General features: G+C 39.4%; 1 protein-coding gene across 1 annotated transcript in view; it reads right to left on the bottom strand.

Moving 5' to 3' along the window:
• Nucleotides 1–13,109, bottom strand: part of LOC139728886 (uncharacterized) — a 51,241-nt gene that overhangs the window by 37,169 nt on the left and 963 nt on the right. The window lies entirely within an intron of this gene.

Raw genomic sequence — 13,109 nt, 5'->3', positions numbered from 1 at the left:
AGTAAAATGCCTTTCACCAAAAGCTCATTGACCTTTCAACCTTTCACCCTGGACTGAATTCCTAATTAAAATCTTAATCTAACCCGGACCTTCAGGAAGTATACCTGTATAGTGAATTTAGAATTCCTATCTTACTGTCGGAGGAAGTTATTGGTAAATGCATTTATTGTTTTTTCAGGGCAAGTTCATTGATCTTTGATTATTGACCTTCTGTTCTAATTAATCCACAACTTAAAAACTTAATACACAATATTTGGAAACAGTTCCGTGGTATGAATTTGGAATTCCATCATGTTGTAAGTGTAACTCTCATTATCTCGTACCTACAGTGGTGTGCACATGTGAACATGTGAGAGTAATTTTGTGGAAATTTACCGGCCTATTGAACAGTTTATCAATTCATGCGTCTATTCGTCTGACTACTACAACAATCATACATTGTACCTTTGTATGTGAGTAAACCTGATTTAAATAATTATCTCAAGCAATATCTATTACTACTGATAATCTTTATGGTGACAAATTATGAAGGACTGCTGGGGAATAAGCAATGAGTACTATGCACCATACAATTGTACATACACATGTACATTTCATAGAGTTTTCATTATGCAAGTCAGTAGCTATTCATAAATTTAACAACACGCTTACAGGAGCTCTGATCCCTGAATGTGACGTGCAAGTGTATATTTTTTGTCCATTGCTATATTATATGATTGCAAGATGTTAACCACTCGCAAAATTGTCTGGAAGTCCTGATTCGCAAAAAAAAAAACAAAAAACAAAAACAACAACAACAGACTCAACTATACCGGGTGTCCTAAAAAAAGCGGAACGGTGGATTTTCAGTACTTTGCGTTCTAAAAGTGATATATTTTTTGACATCATTAGAAAGAGCATTTTCGGCAGAAGACAATGATACCGAAATCATTAAATTTGGTTCAGTACTTTTTATTCTACGCCAATTTTTGAAAATGCAGTCATTTTCAAATGTCGCCGGATTTTTGCGACTTATGAGATAATAATTTGAGTGCAACACGCAATCCATATGGTGAACATTGTAAAGCTCGGTGATCCTTGTCAACAAAAGATACAGCTTTCACATTGGGCACGGGCCAGGAAAAAAACAAGTGTGTGTGTGTGTGTGTGTGTGTGTGTGTGTGTGTGTGTGCGCGCACAATATCAAAGCGTTATCTTTTGTTGACATGGATCATGCAACGAGCTCACACAATTCACCTTATGGAACGCGTGTCGCGCTCAAATTACTATCTCATAAGTCGCCAAAAATTGAAAATAACTGCATATGGGCATTTCCGTGAGTTGTGCGACATGACCACCAAAATTTTACCCGCATATTTCAGGACAACTGATAATCTTACTTTGTTAGCCATAGTTTGAAGTGTGTGAAACCAACTTTACCTTTAGGAAAAGTTCCCTTTTGTGCATTTTTATACCTTTTGAAACCAGAAAGCATTTTTTGACCTAAAAATTCCTAAGAATGCATTTCTGTTGCTCTTTGTGATAATTTTTTATATTTGAGGCTCAAATCAAACTTTGTTTGGTTTTACAAATCAAAAATATGTTGATCTAGCAGTAAATAAAGTGGAGACCTCAATATAAGATATGTACTTCGGACAGCAGCGTGCTCTTATATAGCTCGAGAAGCTGCTGTAACGTGAGTTACCGAAACATGAACTTTTTAACCTAGCAATTTTACTATGCCCAACTGAGACATGGTATTTTGGATTATCAAATAACTATGCAGCACACATCCAAGAAATATGATGGGACTTATAGTCTTTGCTTCAAATTCTCATAACAGAGGTCTTAAAATTGTAACGTGAGTTACCATGTAACGTGAGTTACCACAATGTAACGTGAGTTACCAACATGATTTTTCTTTAATACCAAGATATGATATGAAGGTTGTGATTGTAAGTAACCAATGAGTACATGATTACTGAACTCTTGTATGAAGATTCTATTTCCAGTAGATTTTTATTCTCTTGGTCTCTCTCTATCACCAAACCAACTGGTCTACATGTACAATGTATCAATTACACATGTTCATCACATGTTAACTTCTGAAAGAAACTGTTCCACATTTACTATTTAATATTACAGTGCATGTATACTGATCTGTTACAAAAGTTGTTAAAAGACATTTCTTCTAAAGCTGCATGGACCTTGTTCCAGCAAATTTTCAAAATTTTGTGATAACTATTAGTAGCCTCCTGATTGGGATAATCACTGCATGATTACTCTTGAAAAGTTCTTGTTTTTGTAATTCAAGTGATTACTATTTGACATTTCATAGTTTATACCTACCTGTATAGACCAAAGCCATTGTTTATGAGGCTGAAACATTTACACTGTACATGAATGAACAGAATTTTAAGATTGGAGCTCGCTTCCTGCTGTTTTTTCTGAGATTTTTGAGAACTGAACATTGTGAATTTGACACACTTATGTGTTTTATACTATTTTACTCTGAGGTTTTAGCTATATTGTTGCAAAATCCTACAATGAAACTTTTCCATGTTTACTATAATTTACTTTACATGCTGATCTATTACCAAAAACTTGTTGAATGTGAACCTCATTATCAGACATTTTCTTTAAGAGCTGGACAGTCATGTACCTTAAAGCAAACTATCAACATTTTGTGATATTAATAGTTAGCCTCCTGATCACAAAATATTAACTATTCATGTTTTTCATTGGGATTTACTGCTTCAGTCTGCTAGATTACTCTAGAAAAAACTGGTATACTTTTTACATGTATGTACAATTTAAATTATGGCTACTTGACATTTCATAGACCACAGCCATTGTTTTTTAAGGCTTAAACATTTATGAACATGTTTTATTAAACTGATCAATACTGGTAGCAGATAACTAAAATTTATCTGCAGTTTCTGTAATTCAAGTCTAATTTCTGTACCAGTTTAGTATAAGAATTTGTAAACAAATCAAACATACAAACAATTGATTATCGAGTAATTCAAACAATTATCAAATAATTGGAATATAAAATATAATATATATTGTTTAAAAGTTAAAAGATTTATTGAAATATTCATTTCTGAGCCTTTAAACTCTCCACAGACTACATGTACAGGTCTCTAGTCTCGTGACTCAATGTATTAAATGGAATAGTTTATGGATGACTTGTTTTATCTAGATAGCCTGAAATCCATTTAAATCTAGTAAAATAAAAAAACAATCAAATCAAATTCTCAATTAAATCCTCAATTTCTGATGCATTTGTTAACTGGAAAAGAGTGTAATTTAATGAAATAGACTCTGTTTCATATCATTTTGTTGAATACAATTTTTGTCTCAGTACAAATGAAAGCTTGGAAAATGACTCAATTAAAAATGAAATTTATCTTCAAGTTGGTATTCTAAATGTAAAGTTTCCTGCCTTTTGGTAATCTCATGGATAGAATGGGATTAATTACTGTCAGATCAATGTTCAAATCAATTTAGATTCTTTATTCATGGAGTTTGTTTGTGAAAAAAAGTTGTCTTGGTAAGTTTTCTTTGGATTATTAAGACAAAAAATCGTCTTGTGATCATGTGGACAAACTGTAACGTGAGTTACCGTAACGTGAGTTACCGCTTCACATGACGATACCTGGAGAATGTAAGACAATTTGAATTTTTACCATACTCTGTGATGTATGTTGTTAGTCCATGACTTTGACACAATAGACTTTAAAGTCTCTCTGTTTCTTGTTTGAGGAAACTTTTGAATATAAGACATGCCAAATTTTTGCATGTCCAAATTATGTAACGTGAGTTACCGACATTTGTAGTGTTTTTTCTCATAGTTCTCATAAGAGTCTGTGGATGTAATGTTGCTGTGAGGTAGGATGGAGGTGCATGATACTCATTCACATATAGTAACTCATATCACTAATTAGGTTTTAAGGATATTGATCTCAACGACCTAATTTTGAGTTCAAAATGTAACGTGAGTTACCGTGGAAATGCCCATATACAGAAATTGGCGTAGAATAATAAGTACTGAACCAAATTTAATGATTTTGGTATCATTGTCTTCTGCGGAAGATGCTCTTTCTCATGATGTCAAAAAATATATCACTTTAAGAACGCAAGGTACTGAAAATCCACCGTTCCGCTTTTTTTTGGGACACCCGGTATACAGATCACGTATACAATTTTGTACAGTGCTTGAGGATATTGGAATGACTCTGCAGTGTTATGTTTACCATTCAATGCTGCACCATGCAAATTCCATTCATGCTGTACTTCTTGAACTCAGCAGAGGAAATCAAAAGCAGGAAGTCTTATTACCACAGAGCTCGTGGGTTGTGGGTGATTGGAAAATAAAAGTACAAATTGTAGTGCACCACTGACAACACCACTGCAACTGCTGCAATGGAGGAACAGAAAACATTTTTGTGGTTTTGCTAAAGCAGCCAGAAACATTTTCTGTAAATGACTCATGTGCACAAAGGTACAGAGAATACAACTGTAGTTGGGTTGTTCAAAAAGCATGCAGCAAGCCATCACCAGCCCCCCACTCCCCCTCCCCCTTCACGCCTTCTACCTTTTCACATTTTAACACCATACACACTTCACCATGCAAACACATTTATTTTGGGTTCCCAAACAACTCTTCTGCATTTAATTAAATGATGTACTAATGCACTGAAACACAGTTTACGGAAATAATAACTTTTAACTTGTCTTGAAATCATCCTTGCTTCCCTGTATAAATGCTCGTCTAGAACAAGTTGTAAACATTCCTGTAATTTCTACTTTGACAATCTATTATGATTAAAGATCATGATACAGGTATAGGATGATCAACAATCCACAAATAAAATGTACACATAAAACAATGTTATAAATAAACAGCTGACAATAACATTCCTCCCTGACATTGTCATGTATATGCAAATACCGGTATGTACCTGGTACATTTTTTTTTTCATTTTCCTTATTTTATTTTTTCTTTGTACAATGTACTCACACCCAGTCCATGCAACACAATAGTATTACAATACTTCTTAATCTGCAATTACTACCAGTACACATGAAAAAATAACTCTATTTAATCAAATTGAAATCAAATCTGTAATTCATGCTATACAAATTAGCATTGATAAGACGAATTTTTATTCAAGCGTTTTTTGTAGGCAGTTAGAATAAGAAAATCCAAGTCAGAAAAAGTAATGCCCCACACATAACAATGTGTGTGTACAGTGTGTACTACATTGTAGGGCCCTACTGTAAAAATTGTCATGCACGCAAAATTGTAATATGGTGTACAGTATACAATGTATGTCTGTCGTTGTTCGGCCAAGGGGCACAAAAGAATGTTTTCACATTGTCTTTCAAAATAACAAGGCTAAACAATAATATAATGTCTTCTTTACAATGCAGGGTGGTCCACGAGGGGTTTTAGCATGTCGCTGCAACATGCTAAAATTCTTGTGCAACATCCTAAAAAGCCAGCAACATGCTATGCAACATCCTCAAGAATTTGCAACAAGCTCACAAGTAAAAGTATTCAAAAATGTGCAAAACATGTGCATAACATAAGAAACATCAAATTACCAGGTACTTAGATATTTGTGTGCAAAACATGAGAGAGAACATTGAATGTAAGCAGCAAAATATTGCGTACTACGTACTCATCGTGTGCGCTCCGCGCAAATTCAATTTCTGCAATATTCTCAGATTCTGAGCTTGCAACATGCTAAAATTTCAAGTTGTGGACCACCCTGCAATGTTACAAGTACTTGTACAGTTGTGCATGTACAATGTACATGTGTACATGTAAAGACTGTCACACATGAAACTAAGGTTACTTAGCCCGGGCTGCACACTGAGCATATTTTTTCTACTGGTCCGAACTGCCTGTCAGACCAGCAGGTAGGCCCTACCCAGTTTTTCAATTCTTTACTGGTCCAATCCTGAAAAAGTTACTGGTCCGACAGTGATTTTTACTGGCCAGGGACCGCCGGACCAGTGCCAGTGTGCAGCGTTGCTATAGCATCCAATGGATGATACCACTCCAGTGTATGTTCTGATTTCCAAAAATGTAATATTGATATTTGTGATTGAAAGCACACTGTATGATTCACCTCTATGTGTAAGCATGTCTGTACAGTGTAATGTTGTGTCCAAGAGAGAGAGAGAGAAAAAAAAAAATGCGTGTACAAGTACTGTTGTACGTACAATTGTAAGTCCTGAGGGTCAAAGATTTGATTTTTTTTTTTTGGGGGGGGGGGGGGGGGGGGAGGGGCATTACATGCTGCTACAAATGTAAAAAGCAATTCTGTGAACTTGTTACGTGTGCAGCCCAACACTTTACTTTAGCCCAATATTGTCTTCAAGCATGATTTATAACCATGACATATAAAAACACTTTGTAAATCTACAATATGGAATGAAAACTGGATTGAACCGGCATGTTTATCATAAAACAATGACATGCAACTTCCTTATGGCAAACTTATACTCCAGCACATTTGTACACATGTAGGAAATGACATGCAGGACATTCGACGCGAGTATGAGGCAAGTTTCACAAAATTTTCTTATTTTTCATGTTCAAATGTGCATTTTAAACAAAATTTATACCGATCAAGTCTACAGTATAACTGTCCGACGGATAACCGATTTAATTACGGCAGCCACTACACACACACATACACATGCATATTGTACACTGTACATGTAGTAGGGTGTCTGGAGCATTTTTAACTTTTGAAATTCCTTGAGAAGAGAATTACACTTATATCATTAAGATATATTTCAAATTTCATGGCGAAATAATGTTTCTATCTCGAGAAATTAAACTTTCAAATCATGCCAATATTACAACTTTTTCTCGCCGAGAACGGGCAAAAATAACGGTCCAAATCATGTTCGCAAATAGCACTGAGAAGCTGCATGAGCATGCACATCTGTGCGTTATGCGCTAGTGCACTACATATCTGCTCTAACTCTGTAAAAAATGACCAGCAGGGAGGGGAGGAAGAGCATGCATCACGATTGTAGCTATCGCGCCACCATGCCAGCCCAGGGCAGCCAGCGTAGCAAGCATGGTTTGAAGAAAATGCAGTCGATTGTCGAGAGCAGGTGCTCGCAACTAGCGTGAAATATGGCATACAGGCTACAACCTCTACAGGCTTGGAATTGATGCCACATTACTATTATTCATACAAGTGCATGAATGACCAATTTAGTCTTCCGAAATCTTGTGCGAGCCCCTTTTGTCGACTGGAAGTTCAGTCACAAAAATCAGGTATTCGTTATACATAGTATACAAGTGTACTTGTCTTGTACCACTACCAGACTAGCATATTCACAATTGACTTCTAAGCCCCATTTCATAAAAAGTTAATATGATACATTGTAGCACCTCTTGCTGGAATGGCAATTGTCATGGTAACGACAAGAATCCAGTTTCCTGATTGGCTGTTGCTATGGGAAGTTGCCATTCCAGCAAGAGTTGCCATCCTAACATCTTTAATGAAATGGGGCCCTGATCACTTGACAGTGGTGTTATGCTATGCACTGATTCGAGCATTGCAAAGGAGTGCACTAATGAAATATAAATAAACAGGTAAGATCATTACCAATCCACAAACATTTAACAGACCAGGAGTAGTTCTCCTTTTTCAAACTGATTAGCCAAGTCAGCCTACGGGAGCTACGTGGTTTGTGAGCATAAGCGTGACTGGATCCATATGCACATTGTGAGTGAGTCAATGAGATGGCAATCTTACATGTGTTATAGAGCTATCACAAGCGACAGCAGTTTTCTGTTCACCATCGGACGAACATGTGAGTGTAATGACACGCTTAATGCACATATGTACACACACTACATGCATGCACATGCACACACACACACACAGCACTTGCTTGCTGCATACGGGCGCGCATGCACACACAATCGCCATGTGACAGCGATGCGTGTTAAATTTATATTGTTATGCATGAGCGCCTTTGCATGGATGTTACTTTGGATCTTGCATACGAAGCCATGCCTAAAATGTTTGCTGTGATCAAAAATTATTGCAAGGGGTGTCTTCTAGGCAATATCCCCGCTCCAAGATGTGGAGCTGGCGAAAAACTACAGTAACTGAACCATTGGATTCAGCATATCCTAAACTACTCATTTGCCACACGCTGGTTTGAGTACTGAAGCAGATGCTGAGATATGGAGATAAGTGTGATCCAAACGATATCTAGATACATCAATTTATTGTCAGAGTTATGTACCAGGCTCTACTGTGATACGGGGCAAAACTTCCTCTTTCATACGATACCAAATTTGTTAGGATTTGTTAGCAGCATGGACCGGGGATTTTGCAATTAAGGCAAAATTTGGCACAAAAATGCGGGGTCATTTACAGCGTAGGCGCACGACTCCATTGTGTTCAAATTCAATTGGACTTGCATGTTATTAGATAGGGGAGCGTTTTGTCCGAAGGTTGGCAGTGCGCAATCAGACACCCTACGCATAGATACGAATTACGATACACACACAGACAAGCCTCTCCTGCGACGGGAGGTTTCAGTGATTTTGCGGTGGATGGAAGAAAATGCCGTATTTAGACTTTCTATACATGTAGACACCTCTACTCAAGTTGTTCAGATTTGGCTAGATTTTGGCTAGAATGTCCAAAAAAGAAGCTCTTGTATCGCAGCCTTCCTCACACTTTGCGCCATAACAAGGCAATTTTCTGTGCTGTGATGCAACATTAAGTAAATGTAAAGTTCGATCATCCTTTTAATAGGGTGTCTGATCGCGCACTGCCAACCTTCGGACAAAACGCGCCCCTATCTTACAACACACAAGCCCCATAGAACACAATGGAGTCGCGCGCCTACGCTGTTTTGACCCCGCATTTTGTGCTAAAAAATCGCATTTATTGCAAAATCCCCAGTCCATGCCGCTATCAAATCCTAACAAATTTGGTATCATATGAAAGAGGAAGTTTTGCTCCATATTCTATAAAAGCGCTGGTACATGACTCCGATGATAAATTCGTGAAAATGTCGTTTGAATCACACCTATCTCGATATCTCAGCATCTGCTTCGCTACTTGTACCAGCGTGTGGCATGCGAGTAGTTTAGGATATGCTGAATCTGATGGTGAGGTTGGTTTTTCGCTAGCTCCACGTCTTGGACCGGGATATTGCCTAGAAGATACCCCTTGCAATAACTTTTTGATCACAGCGAACATGTTAGCGTTAGGCGTGGCTTCATATGCAACAACCATAGTAACGTCCGCGCAAATACGCTCATACATATGTAAATCTACACGCATTCGCCGCCACATGGCGCGCATGCAGCTAGCTCGCTGTGTATGTGTGTGTGTGTGTGTGTGTCTCACTAACCTACACGTGTAGGGCAGTGGTGTGTCTACCATCGCAAAGGCATTAGCTAGTAGTTCACTAGATCACTGTGTGTGTGTGTGTGTGTGTGTGTGTGTGTGTGATGTGTGTGTCTACTTACGAGTACGTGCGCACATCCGTGCCACTGAAAACAGAGCTGTCACGTCGCTTCGCTTGCAATAGTTCTACAGCACTGAGTTCTATGGGGTTATGATTGCCCAGCATTCATAATGTGCATACATGTGCATACAGTGATGGAAACTCTTACGCTCATAAACCACCTGGCACATCAGTTTCAACGGAGTAAAAGTACTATTACTGGATTGATAATGATCTTAACAGGCCTACAATGTGTGAGTTCGCAATACAAACAAACGACCACGTAGAGTCAAATTTATTTTTTTAATACTTCAGTAGAAAAGTGCACTCACGATGCACGAGTCGCAGTCTTTCTCGCGATCTTATGCACTTGTCAATGTAATGACGCACCCCACTACCCCCGGACATGGGTGCGTCATGGTCATTTTTTGACTGACCACACGGGGTTTTTGACGCACCCCCACAGTCACTTTTTGACGGACCACACGGGGTTTTTGACGAACACCACAGTAACTTTTTTGACGGACAACACAGGGTTTTTGACGAACACCTAGGTCACTTTCTTGACGGACATCCTCGGTACATTTGACGCACCCCGTAAATACTGAAAGGATTTTTGCATACGCTTTATTCACGCAATTTAATTTTCTTTCGGTTCGTAAACACAATTTGTCAAAGTTTCGGCAAGTTTCCCTTACCCTGGCCCTGTAAGCACCGTACCGTCATTCACCGTACATCACTCTGCTGCTACGATATTCCGAATGTATGTGTGCATGCAATCCATAGCGTATAGTCACCTGGCTATGACTTGTCTGCAGATGCGCTGTATGTGCGCGGCCATTTCTAGTCCGGTTGAATGCAACACATGGACGATGTACGTTCGATGAAGAATAACGAGCACGCTGCTCACTTGCGAATTGCACAGCGTTAGCGAGCGAGTCGCGCACCACTAACACTCGACTTGCCTGCTACTGCAGGTATGCGCAGTACGCACCACGCAACGGTATACCAAAGATCGTATACGGAATTCCGTATACGATCTTTGATTTTACTATTTAGTACTGTGAGGTTGAAATCGTTATATCGCTAAACAGTCCGTCTGGCTTGAGATTGAGTATGCGTGATTTCATGAGTTTGTTGGAAAGAAAATGTGAGGAGAAAGGGTGGCTTTTAAATCATTTTGCTTGCCAGATTCGGGCAAGCATTTTTCCCTCTTTAGGCCTACTCCAAAACGCTTCCCGACTTTGATTTTCACTTGCCGCCGCGGGAAAGCGCTCACTGTAAATTCACTCGCGGTACGTACGTGTATCCGGTACTGGTAGCGTGCAAAAATGCGTGCAGTTTTCCATAGCCAAGTGCATACCATGACGCACCCCTCGGTTCAGAATAATGCGTGTTATTTTCCATAGCCAAGTGACGTACCATGACGCACCCCTCGGTCAAAAATTTGACGACAATGATGGGATTTTGACGCACCTCTCGGTCAAAAATTTGACGGACATAGCTGGTAAAATGACGCACACCTGGGTCACAAATTTGACGGACCAAACGAGGAAATGACGCACCCATGTCCGGGGGTAGTGGGGTGAGTCATTACATTGACAAGTGCATTATGCTGCGTAGCAGTATAGCAGATAGGCCTAGGCTACACAACGCATCAGGCAAGTCGATTGTGAAGCGGTGGAAGGTTCAAATACCGATTTTTACGACTGAACTTCCAATCAACAAAAAAGGGCAAGCAAACGATTTCGGAAGCTTTACTCTTAAGTCATGAATGTATGCACGAATGGTGGCAAAGTGTCACCAATTCAAGGCTAAATAGCCATAACATTTTCACACGAAATGCCAGCATAGATCTACTCTGACAGAATCGACGTGTACTTCTTATGTGGTCGTCACATAGCCAGCTACAGTAGCTTATAGCTGTGTGTGTGTACTGTACACGTGTAGCGCATAGCGTGTGTGTAGGTAGTACAACTACTCAAAGCATGCATGCTCACTCGTCCCGCTGATGTTGGCTGGGCTGGATTCGAATGCATGCGCTACGTACAATTTACAACGCTGAGCGCTGTATACGTACGGAAACACACAGCACACACATCCTATGACGACACGAGGGGGAGTGGCTTCTGCGCTGGTTACGCGTTTTAGCAAACCGCTGTACGCTCATTAACATTTTCGTGTGTGCTCATAAAAAAAAGGGGGTAATATTGCAGTGATTTCAAAGTTAAATTTCTCGATAGAATTATTCTTTCGCCATGAAATTTGAAATATATGTTAATGACATAATTTTCTTTCATATGAAATAGTTTATAATCCACCTGTCATAGAATTTCAAAAGTTATAGAAATGCTCCAGACACCCTACTGCCTTTAAAAAATGAAGCGAAGAGCAAGAGACACGCGATATCGCACAGCCAGTAAATTTATTTGGTGTGTCAAAATCGCTTTAGGCTTTAGTGACGTTATCATTTGTCATATTAACAGCGTTCCATACAACAGCCTAACAACATAACGTTAAAATGTTAGGCCTAACGTTACAGGAGCAAGCTCTGCGCTAGCCCTGGAGACCCGCCGCTCTGCGGCGGGGTCCTGGCGGCTACCTCGCAGTTTCGTTAAAGTGAGAATCACGAACAACTCCCTATTGCCACATATACGGCAACTTCACAAATAAACCATGGCTAAATTTCTATCATAAACACAGTGACAATAAAAAATGAAATATACACTAGCCCATTGCCTTGTTTCTCTCACCAATTTATCTGGAAACTGCACAATATTCCACATTTTTTAGGAGTAAGCGGCCTGCCCTAGTGGAGAGCTTTGCTGCTATTTTGAACGTGTATATCCATTTGTACGCATCTACGCATGCGTAAACAGTGACGTCACCGTTACAGATGCTCAAGGATATGAATAATGCATCATCGCACGGTGCATATAAGGTGAAATGAATATGCATCATGTAGCGAGCGATACAGCTGTCAATGGACCGACTGAATGCATGCTGTGCGCATGTGCAAGTGATTGTGAGTTTCAGTGAGCATCGGTGAGCTGAAGATATTTGCCTTATAAGACAGCATTTTCTGCATCATAAGCAATGAAATGCATCAAACAGTCGCCGATAAGAATCATTTAGGTTTAATCGACCCATGTAAGTATTCCCAGTAGTTTTTGTTGAAAAATTAAGGAAATACAGCGCCGGAACGGCACCCGTTTGGTACAACATTAAAATTTCGATGCCAAAACGGCGCAGCCCCAACACTGTACGTTGTACGTTGGGGCTGCTGGTCGCAGTTAGCTCTGCGCGTGGTGTTTCATCAGCATGGGATATCACCTTGGCACACAGGGATGGAGGCCCCAATTTATGTCACTCAGCAGTCGCCGAGCTGAAGGGCATGATTGCCCAAATTCTATGTGAGTGCCTGAATCATGAAGAGTTGTCAAGGTCAAAGGACATTCGGTAGACATGGTAGATATAGGCAGGTATCCTATTACCGAACAGTATCCTATTACCGAGTACGTACATTTTCAATGGAAGCCCGTTTAAACAACTCCTATACGCGCACATCCATTGCACTACGTACGCGCTGTTATCTCACAAGGGGGTGCAGAAAATTGTTA

The sequence above is a fragment of the Diadema antillarum genome, unplaced genomic scaffold (assembly GCF_040938485.1).
Source record: "Diadema antillarum isolate AM-2024a unplaced genomic scaffold, OU_Dant_1.0 seq00000204_RagTag, whole genome shotgun sequence".
NCBI classification, from domain to species: Eukaryota; Metazoa; Echinodermata; class Echinoidea; order Diadematoida; family Diadematidae; genus Diadema; species Diadema antillarum.
Note: the sequence above shows the minus strand (reverse complement) of the source record. Positions and strands in the feature narration are given on the sequence as shown.